Source organism: Aegilops tauschii, chromosome 5 (assembly GCF_002575655.3).
Source record: "Aegilops tauschii subsp. strangulata cultivar AL8/78 chromosome 5, Aet v6.0, whole genome shotgun sequence".
NCBI lineage: Eukaryota > Viridiplantae > Streptophyta > Magnoliopsida > Poales > Poaceae > Aegilops > Aegilops tauschii.
This window is the reverse complement of record NC_053039.3, coordinates 396,294,039-396,302,762: the sequence shown is the minus strand read 5'-3', so window position 1 is coordinate 396,302,762 and position 8,724 is coordinate 396,294,039.

The window sequence follows — 8,724 nt, the reverse complement described above, 5'->3', positions numbered from 1 at the left end:
GATGACGTCACGGCGGGTTATAGCCTTCACACAATTGTAAGCCGGAGATTTTCTGTCGAAAGGATTGAAGATTGACATGAGCCGGCTCAAATCAATCTGGGGCCTAATGTTGAGGATATAAACCTTAGAGTCACCTGCCAGGAGGGGCCGGGTTACTCATAATGGTCATCGTCTGAAGCCCGGCGCCAAGCTTGAAGACGGCGGGCCAAAGATGGGCTTAAGACCCGGATATGGCTTAAGGCCCGTAGTTACAACCGCCATTATAATAGAACTTGTAGTGTAAGGCAAGAATAGTTGAGAGTCCGAGCCGGACACTCTTAGGAGCCGGCCGGGACTCTGAGAGCTGCCGGGGCGTCAACCTCTCTATATAAAGGGACGACCCGGCGGCGGTTTAGGGACAAAAAAGATCTCATCGAGAGCCAGGCATAGCAGTTAAGCTCCCTGGTCATTGAAACCCTAATCAATACCACCTCAACTGGACGTAGGCTTTTACCTTCACCGTAAGGGGCCGAACCAGTATAACCCTCGTGTTCCTTGTCCCGTTTAACCCCTTTAAGCTTCCTAGCTGCGATGGCTCCACGACTAAGTCCTAGCTCGAGGACATCTGCCGTGACAATTCCACGACACCGGCGGTCTCCATGACGAGAAGGGAGTAGTTCATCCTCGGGGTTGAGGGTATGTACCAATAGCTATGTGTTTGAGATCTCTCTCTCTCTCTCTTTCTCTCTCTCGTGTTCTTGATATGGCACGATCTTGATGTACCGCGAGCTTTGTTACTATAGTTGAATCATATGGTGTTTCTCCCTCTCTACCTTCTTGTGATGAATTGAGTTTTACCCTTGTTGAGAGAACTTGCACTAGTGAAAGTATGAACCTAGGCCTTGTTTCCAAGCATTGCAATACCATTTTTGCTCACTTTTGTTACTAGTTACCTTGCTGTTTTTATATTTTCAGATTACAAAAAACTATATCTACTATCCATATTACACTTGTATCACCATCTCTTCACCAAACTAGTGCACCTATATAATTTACCATTGTATTGGGTGTGTTGGGGACACAAGAGACTCTTTGTTATTTGGTTGCAGGGTTGTTTGAGAGAGACCATCTTCATCCTACGCTTCCCACAGATTGATAAAACTTATGTCATCCATTTGAGGGAAATTTTCTACTGTCCTACAAAACTCTACGCTTGGAGGCCCACCACGAGTCTACAAGAAGAAGGTTGCGTAGTAGACATCAAGCTCTTTTCTGGCGCCGTTGCCGGGGAGGTTAGTGCTTGAAGGTATATCTTTAGATCTTGCAATTGAATCTTTTAGTTTCTTGTTTTATTACTAGTTTAGTCTATAAAAGAAACCGCAAAAAAATGAAATTGAGGTTGCCACATATGCTTCATCTTTTTAATGTCTTTCATGAAAATGATGAAAGGAAAATTGTGCTCAAGTGTTAGAAGAGAAGTTAATAAAATGTTTGGCACTAAACCTTTGAATGATGAGCATGATTGCAATGTTGTTAGTATGAATTTCTTTAATATCCATGATGATAATGATATGCAAAGCCACAAGCTTGGGGATGCTATGTTTGATGAAGATGATATTTTTGTCCCCCAAGTTATGTTGAGCAAATTTATTATGATGATAGCATGCCTCCTATTTTTTATTATTACAATGATGAAAGTGGATTCCGAGAGGTCATGACTTTATTTAGTGGTGAATCCACTATTTTGGAAGAGGTTCCAATTGATTATGAGAACAAAGTTGCTATCTATGATGATTATTGTGATGACATGTATGTTATAAAGAATAATGATAACCGTGAAACTTGTCATCATGATTTTAATTTTCAGTTGAATTATGCATCTCATGATAGTTATATTGTTGATTCATTCATGATGCTACTGAAAATTATTATGAGAGAGAAACATATGCTTTTACATATTTCAATAATATCAAGTTTCCTCTCTATGTGTTGAAAGTTTTGAAGTTTTGCTTGTTTTACCTTCCTATGCTAGTTGATTCTTGTCCCCTTAATTTGTTTGCTCACAAAATACCTATGCATATGAAGTGGTTTAGACTTAAATGTGCTAGTCATATGCTTCATGATGCTCTCTTTATGTTTCAATCCTTATCTTCTATGTGACCATCATTGAAATCATCATGCCTAGCTAGGGGCATTAAACAATAGCTCTTGTTGGGAGGCAACCCAATTTTATTTTGTGTTTCTTGTTTTGCTTCTGTTCTTGAATAAATACACAATATTACTTCTATAGTAATTGTGTTTAGTGTTTTAATTAGTGTTTGATCCAAGTAAGTCCTTTGGGATGGTCTATGGTGATAGTTGACTTGATTTTGTGCAAAAACAATAACTTTTGCTCTCAGTCCAGGAATTTGGAAAATTCACTGCAACGTGCTTTTGATCTGATTTTTTTTACCAAAGATTGATATACAAATTTCCCAGGTTGTCCTATTTTTTCAGAATTTTTGGAGTTACAGAAGTATACGAAGTTTCCAGATTACTACAGACTGTTCTGTTTTTGACAGATTATGTTTTCATGCTTATTTTGATGAATCTATGAGTAGTATCAGAGGGTATGAACCATGGAGAAGTTGGAATACAGTAGATATAACACCAATATAAATTTAGAATGAGTTCACAACAGTACCTAAGTGGTGATTTGCTTTATTATACTAACGAGCTTACGAGTTTTCTATTGAGTTTTGTGTTGTGAAGTTTTCAAGTTTTGGGTGAAGTTTCGATGGACTACGAAATAAGGAGGGGCAAGAGCCTAAGCTTGGGGATGCCCAATGAAGGAAATATGCCCTAGAGGCAATAATAAAGTTATTATTTATTTCCTTATATCATGATAAATGTTTATTATTCATGCTAGAATTGTATTAACCGGAAACATAATACTTGTGTGAATACATAGACAAACAGAGTGTCACTAGTATGCCTCTACTTGACTAGCTCATTGATCAAAGATGGTTATGTTTCCTAGCCATTGACATGAGTTTTCATTTGATTAACGGGATCACATCATCAGTAGAATGATGTGATTGACTTGACCCATTCCATTAGCTTAGCACACGATCGTTTAGTATTCTGCTATTGCTTTCTTCATGACTTATACATGTTCCTATGACTATGAGATTATGCAACTCCCGTTTACCGGAGGAACACTTTGTGTGCTACCAAACGTCCCAACATAACTGGGTGATTATAAAGGTGCTCTACAGGTGTCTCCGAAGGTACTTGTTGGGTTGGCGTATTTCGAGATTAGGATTTTGTCACTCCGATTGTCGGAGAGGTATCTCTGGGCCCACTCGGTAATGCACATCACTATAAGCCTTGCAAGCATTGCAACTAATGAGTTAGTTGCGGGATGATGTATTACAGAACGAGTAAAGAGACTTGCCGGTAACGAGATTGAACTAGGTATTGAGATACCGACGATCGAATCTCGGGCAAGTAACATACCGATGACAAAGGGAACAACGTATGTTGTTATGCGGTCTGACCGATAAAGATCTTCGTAGAATATGTGGGAACCAATATGAGCATCCAGGTTCCACTATTGGTTATTGACCGGAGATGTGTCTCGGTCATGTCTACATAGTTCTCGAACCCGTAGGGTCCGCACGCTTAAAGTTTGATGACGGTTATATTATGAGTTTATGTGTTTTGATGTACCGAAGGAAGTTCGGAGTCCCGGATGTGATCACGGACATGACGAGGAGTCTCGAAATGTTTGAGACATGAAGATTGATATATTGGACGACTATATTCGGACACCGGAATAGTTCCGGGGGTTATCAGATATATACCGGAGTACCGGGGGGGGGGGGGTTACCGGAATCCCCCCGGGGGTTATTGGGCCTTATGGTCCCAAGTGGTGGAAGAGGAGAGGCGGCCAGGAGGTGGCGCGCGGCCCCCCTTGCCCCAATCCGAATTGGGAAAGGGAAGGGGCGGCGGCCCCCTTCTCCTTCCTTCTCTCCACCTCCTCCTTCCCCTTCTCCTAGTTGCAATAGGAAAGGGGGGCAAAACCTACTTGGAGTAGGATTGCCCCCCTTGGGCGTGCCTCCTCCCCTTGGCCGGCCCCCTCTTCCTCCCCCCTTTATATACGGAGGAGGGGGGCACCCCATAGATACAACAATTGATCTCTTGATCTCTTAGCCGTGTGCGGTGCCCCTCCCACCATAATCCACCTCGGTAATATCGTAGCGGTGCTTAGGCGAAGCCTTGCGTCGGTAGAACATCATCATCGTCACCACGCCGTCGTGCTGACGGAACTCTCCCTCAAAGCTCGGCTGGATCGGAGTTCGAGGGACGTCATCGAGCTGAACGTGTGCTGAACTCGGAGGTGCCGTGCGTTCGGTACTTGATCGGTCGGATCGTGAAGACGTACGACTACATCAACCGCGTTGTGCTAACGCTTCCGCTTTCGGTCTACGAGGGTACGTGGACAACACTCTCCCCTCTCGTTGCTATGCATCACCATGATCCTGTGTGTGCGTAGGAATTTTTTTGAAATTACTACGTTCCCCAACACCCAAGGCACGCCAAGGTAATATTCAAGGACAACCAAGCATCTAAGCTTGGGGATGCCCCGGATGGTGATACGTCTCCAACGTATCTATAAATTTTTATTGTTCCATGCTATTATATTATCTATTTTGGATGTTTTATATGCATTAATATGCTATTTTATATTATTTTGGGACTAACCTATTAACCTAGAGCCCAGTGCCAATTTCTATTTTTTCCTTGTTTTTGAGCTTCGTAGAAGAGGAATACCAAACGGAATAAAACTTCACGATGATTTTTCTTGGACCAGAAGACACCCAGGTGACTTGGAGTTCAAGTCAGAAGAGCCACGAGGCGGCGACAAGGGTGGAGGGCGCGCCCAGAGGGGTAGGGCGCGCCCCTACCTTGTGGGCCCCTCGGTGACCTCCTGACCTAGATCTTCCTCTTATATATTCACATATATTCCCAAACCACCAGAGGCATCCACGAAAACACTTTTCCACTGCCGCAACCTTTTGTTCACGTGAGATCCCATCTTGGGGCCTTTTTCGGCATCCTGCCGGAGGGGGATTCGATCACGGAGGGCTTCTACATCAACCCTATTGCCCTTGCCCTTCCAATGAAGCGTGAGTAGTTTACCTCACACCTACGGGTCCATAGCTAGTAGCTAGATGGCTTCTTCTCTCTCTTTGATTCTCAATACCATGTTCTCCTCGATGTTCTTGGAGATCTATCTGATGTAATCTTCTTTTGCGGTGTGTTTGTTGAGATCCGATGAATTGTGGATTTATGATCAGCTTATCTATGAATATTATTTGAATCTTCTCTGAATTCTTTTATGCATGATTTGGTATCTTTGTATTTCTCTTCGAATTGGTTTGGTTTTGCCATTAGTTTTTCTTGCAACGGGAGAGGTGCTTAGCTTTGGGTTCAATCTTGCGTGATTTCACCCAGTGACAAAGTAGGGGTAGCGAGACACGTATTGCATTGTTGCCATCGAGGATAAAAAGATGGGGTTTTCATCATATTGCTTGAGTTAATTCCTCTACATCATGTCATCTTACTTAAGGCATTACTCTGTTCTTTATGAACTTAATACTGTTGGGGAACGCAGTAATTTCAAAAAAATCCCTACGCACACGCAAGATCCATCTAGGTGATGCATAGCAACGAGAGGGGAGAACATTGTCCATGTACCCTCGTAGACCGAAAGCGGAAGCATTATGACAACGCAGTTGGTGTAGTCGTATGTCTTCACGATCCGACCGATCCTAGTACCGAAAGTATGGCACCTCCGCGATCTGCACACGTTCGGCTCGGTGACGTCCCACGAACTCTCGATCCAGCTGAGTGTCAAGGGAGAGCTTCGTCAGCATGATGGCGTGATGACGGTGATGATGAAGTTACCGACACAGGGCTTCGCCTAAGCACTACAATGATATGATCGAGGTGGAATCTGTGGAGGGGGGCACCGCACACGGCTAAGACAACTGTCAACTTCTGTGTCTATGGGGTGCCCCCTCCCCCGTATATAAAGGAATGGAGGAGGGGGAGGGCCAGCCCTCTCATGGCGCGCCCCAAGGGGAGTCCTACTCCCACCGGGAGTAGGATTCCCCCTTCCCTAGTTGGAGTAGGAGAGGAAGGAAGGAGGAGAGAGGGAGAAGGAAAGGGGGGCGCCGCCCCCCCTTCCCTAGTCCAATTTGGACCCAAGGGGGAGGGGGCGCGCGGCCTGCCCTGGTCGCCCCTCTCTCTCTCCACTAAGGCCCATATGGCCCATTAGACTCCCCGGGGGTTCCGGTAACCCCCCGGTACTCCGGAATTGCCCAAACTCACCCGGAACCATTCCGAAGTCCAAACATAGTCGTCCAATATATCAATCTTTATGTCTCGACCATTTCGAGACTCCTCGTCATGTCCGTGATCACAACCGGGACTCCGAAAAACCTTCGGTACATCAAAACACATAAACTCATAATATCGATTGTCACCGAACGTTAAGCGTGCGGACCCTACGGGTTCGAGAACTATGTAGACATGACCGAGACTCATCTCCGGTCAATAACCAATAGCGGAACCTAGATGCTCATATTGCTTCCTACATATTCTACGAAGATCTTTATCGGTCAAACCGCATAACAACATACGTTGTTCCCTTTGTCATCGGTATGTTACTTGCCCGAGATTCGATCGTCGGTATCTCAATACCTAGTTCAATCTCGTTACCGGCAAGTCTCTTTACTCGTTCCGTAATGCATCATCCCGCAACTAACTTATTAGTCACATTGCTTGCAAGGCTTGTAGTTATGTGCATTACCGAGAGGGCCCAAAGATACCTCTCCAAACACGGAGTGACAAATCCTAATCTCGATATATGCCAACCCAACAAACACCATCGGAGACACCTGTAGAGCATCTTTATAGTCACCCAGTTACGTTGTGACGTTTGATAGCACACTAAGTGTTCCTCTGGTATTCGGGAGTTGCATAATCTCATAGTCATAGGAACATGTATAAGTCATGAAGAAAGCAATAGCAACAAACTAAACGATCAAGTGCTAAGCTAATGGAATGGGTCAAGTCAATCACATCATTATCTAATGATGTGATCTCGTTAATCAAATGACAACTCATGTCTATGGCTAGGAAACTTAACCATCTTTGATTCAACGAGCTAGTCAAGTAGAGGCATACTAGTGACACTTTGTTTGTCTATGTATTCACACATGTACTAAGTTTTCGGTTAATACAATTCTAGCATGAATAATAAACATTTATCATGATATAAGGAAATATAAATAACAACTTTACTATTGCCTCTAGGGCATATTTCCTTCAGTCTCCCACTTGCACTAGAGTCAATAATCAAGATTACACAGTAATGATTCTAACACCCATGGAGTCTTGGTGCTGATCATGTTTTGCTCGTGAGAGAGGCTTAGTCAACAGGTCTGCAACATTCAGATCCGTATGTATCTTGCAAATCTCTATGTCTCCCTCCTTGACCTGATCGCGGATGGAATTGATGCGTCTGCTTGGTTCTCTTGTGAAATCTGGATTCCTTTGCCAAGGCAATTGCACCAGTATTGTCACAAAAGATTTTCATTGGACCCGATGCACTAGGTATGACACCTAGATCGGATATGAACTCCTTCTTCCAGACTCCTTCATTTGCTACTTCCGAAGCAGCTATGTACTCCGCTTCACACGTAGATCCCGCCACGACGCTTTGCTTAGAACTGCACCAACTGACAGCTCCACCGTTCAATATAAATACGTATCCGGCTTGTGACTTAGAGTCATCTGGATCAGTGTCAAAGCTTGCATCGACGTAACCATTTACAGCGAGCTCTTTGTCACCTCCATAAATGAGAAACATATCCTTAGTCCTTTGCAGGTATTTCAGGATGTTCTTGACCGCTGTCCAGTGATCCACTCCTGGATTACTTTGGTACCTCCCTGCTAAACTAATAGCAAGGCACACATCAGGTCTGGTACACTGCATTGCATACATGATAGAACCTATGACTGAAGCATAGGGAATGACTTTCATTTTCTCTCTATCTTCTGCAGTGGTCGGGCATTGAGTCTGACTCAATTTCACACCTTGTAATACAGGCAAGAACCATTTCTTTGCTTGATCCATTTTGAACTTCTTCAAAACTTTATCAAGGTATGTGCTTTGTGAAAGTCCAATTAAGCGTCTTGATCTATCTCTATAGATCTTGATGCCCAATATATAGGCAGCTTCACCGAGGTCTTTCATTGAAAAACTCTTATTCAAGTATCCTTTTATGCTATCCAGAAATTCTATATCATTTCCAATCAACAATATGTCATCCACATATAATATTAGAAATGCTATAGAGCTCCCACTCACTTTCTTGTAAATACAGGCTTCTCCAAAAGTCTGTATAAAACCATATGCTTTGATCACACTATCAAAACGTTTATTCCAACTCCGAGATGCTTGCACCAGTCCATAGATGGATCGCTGGAGCTTACACACTTTGTTAGCATCCTTTGGATTGATAAAACCTTCGGGTTGCATCATATACAACTCTTCTTCCAGAAATCCATTCAGGAATGCAGTCTTTACATCCATCTGCCAAATTTCATAATCATAAAATGCAGCAATTGCTAACATGATTCGGACGGACTTAAGCATCGCTACGGGTGAGAAGGTCTCATCATAGTCAACTC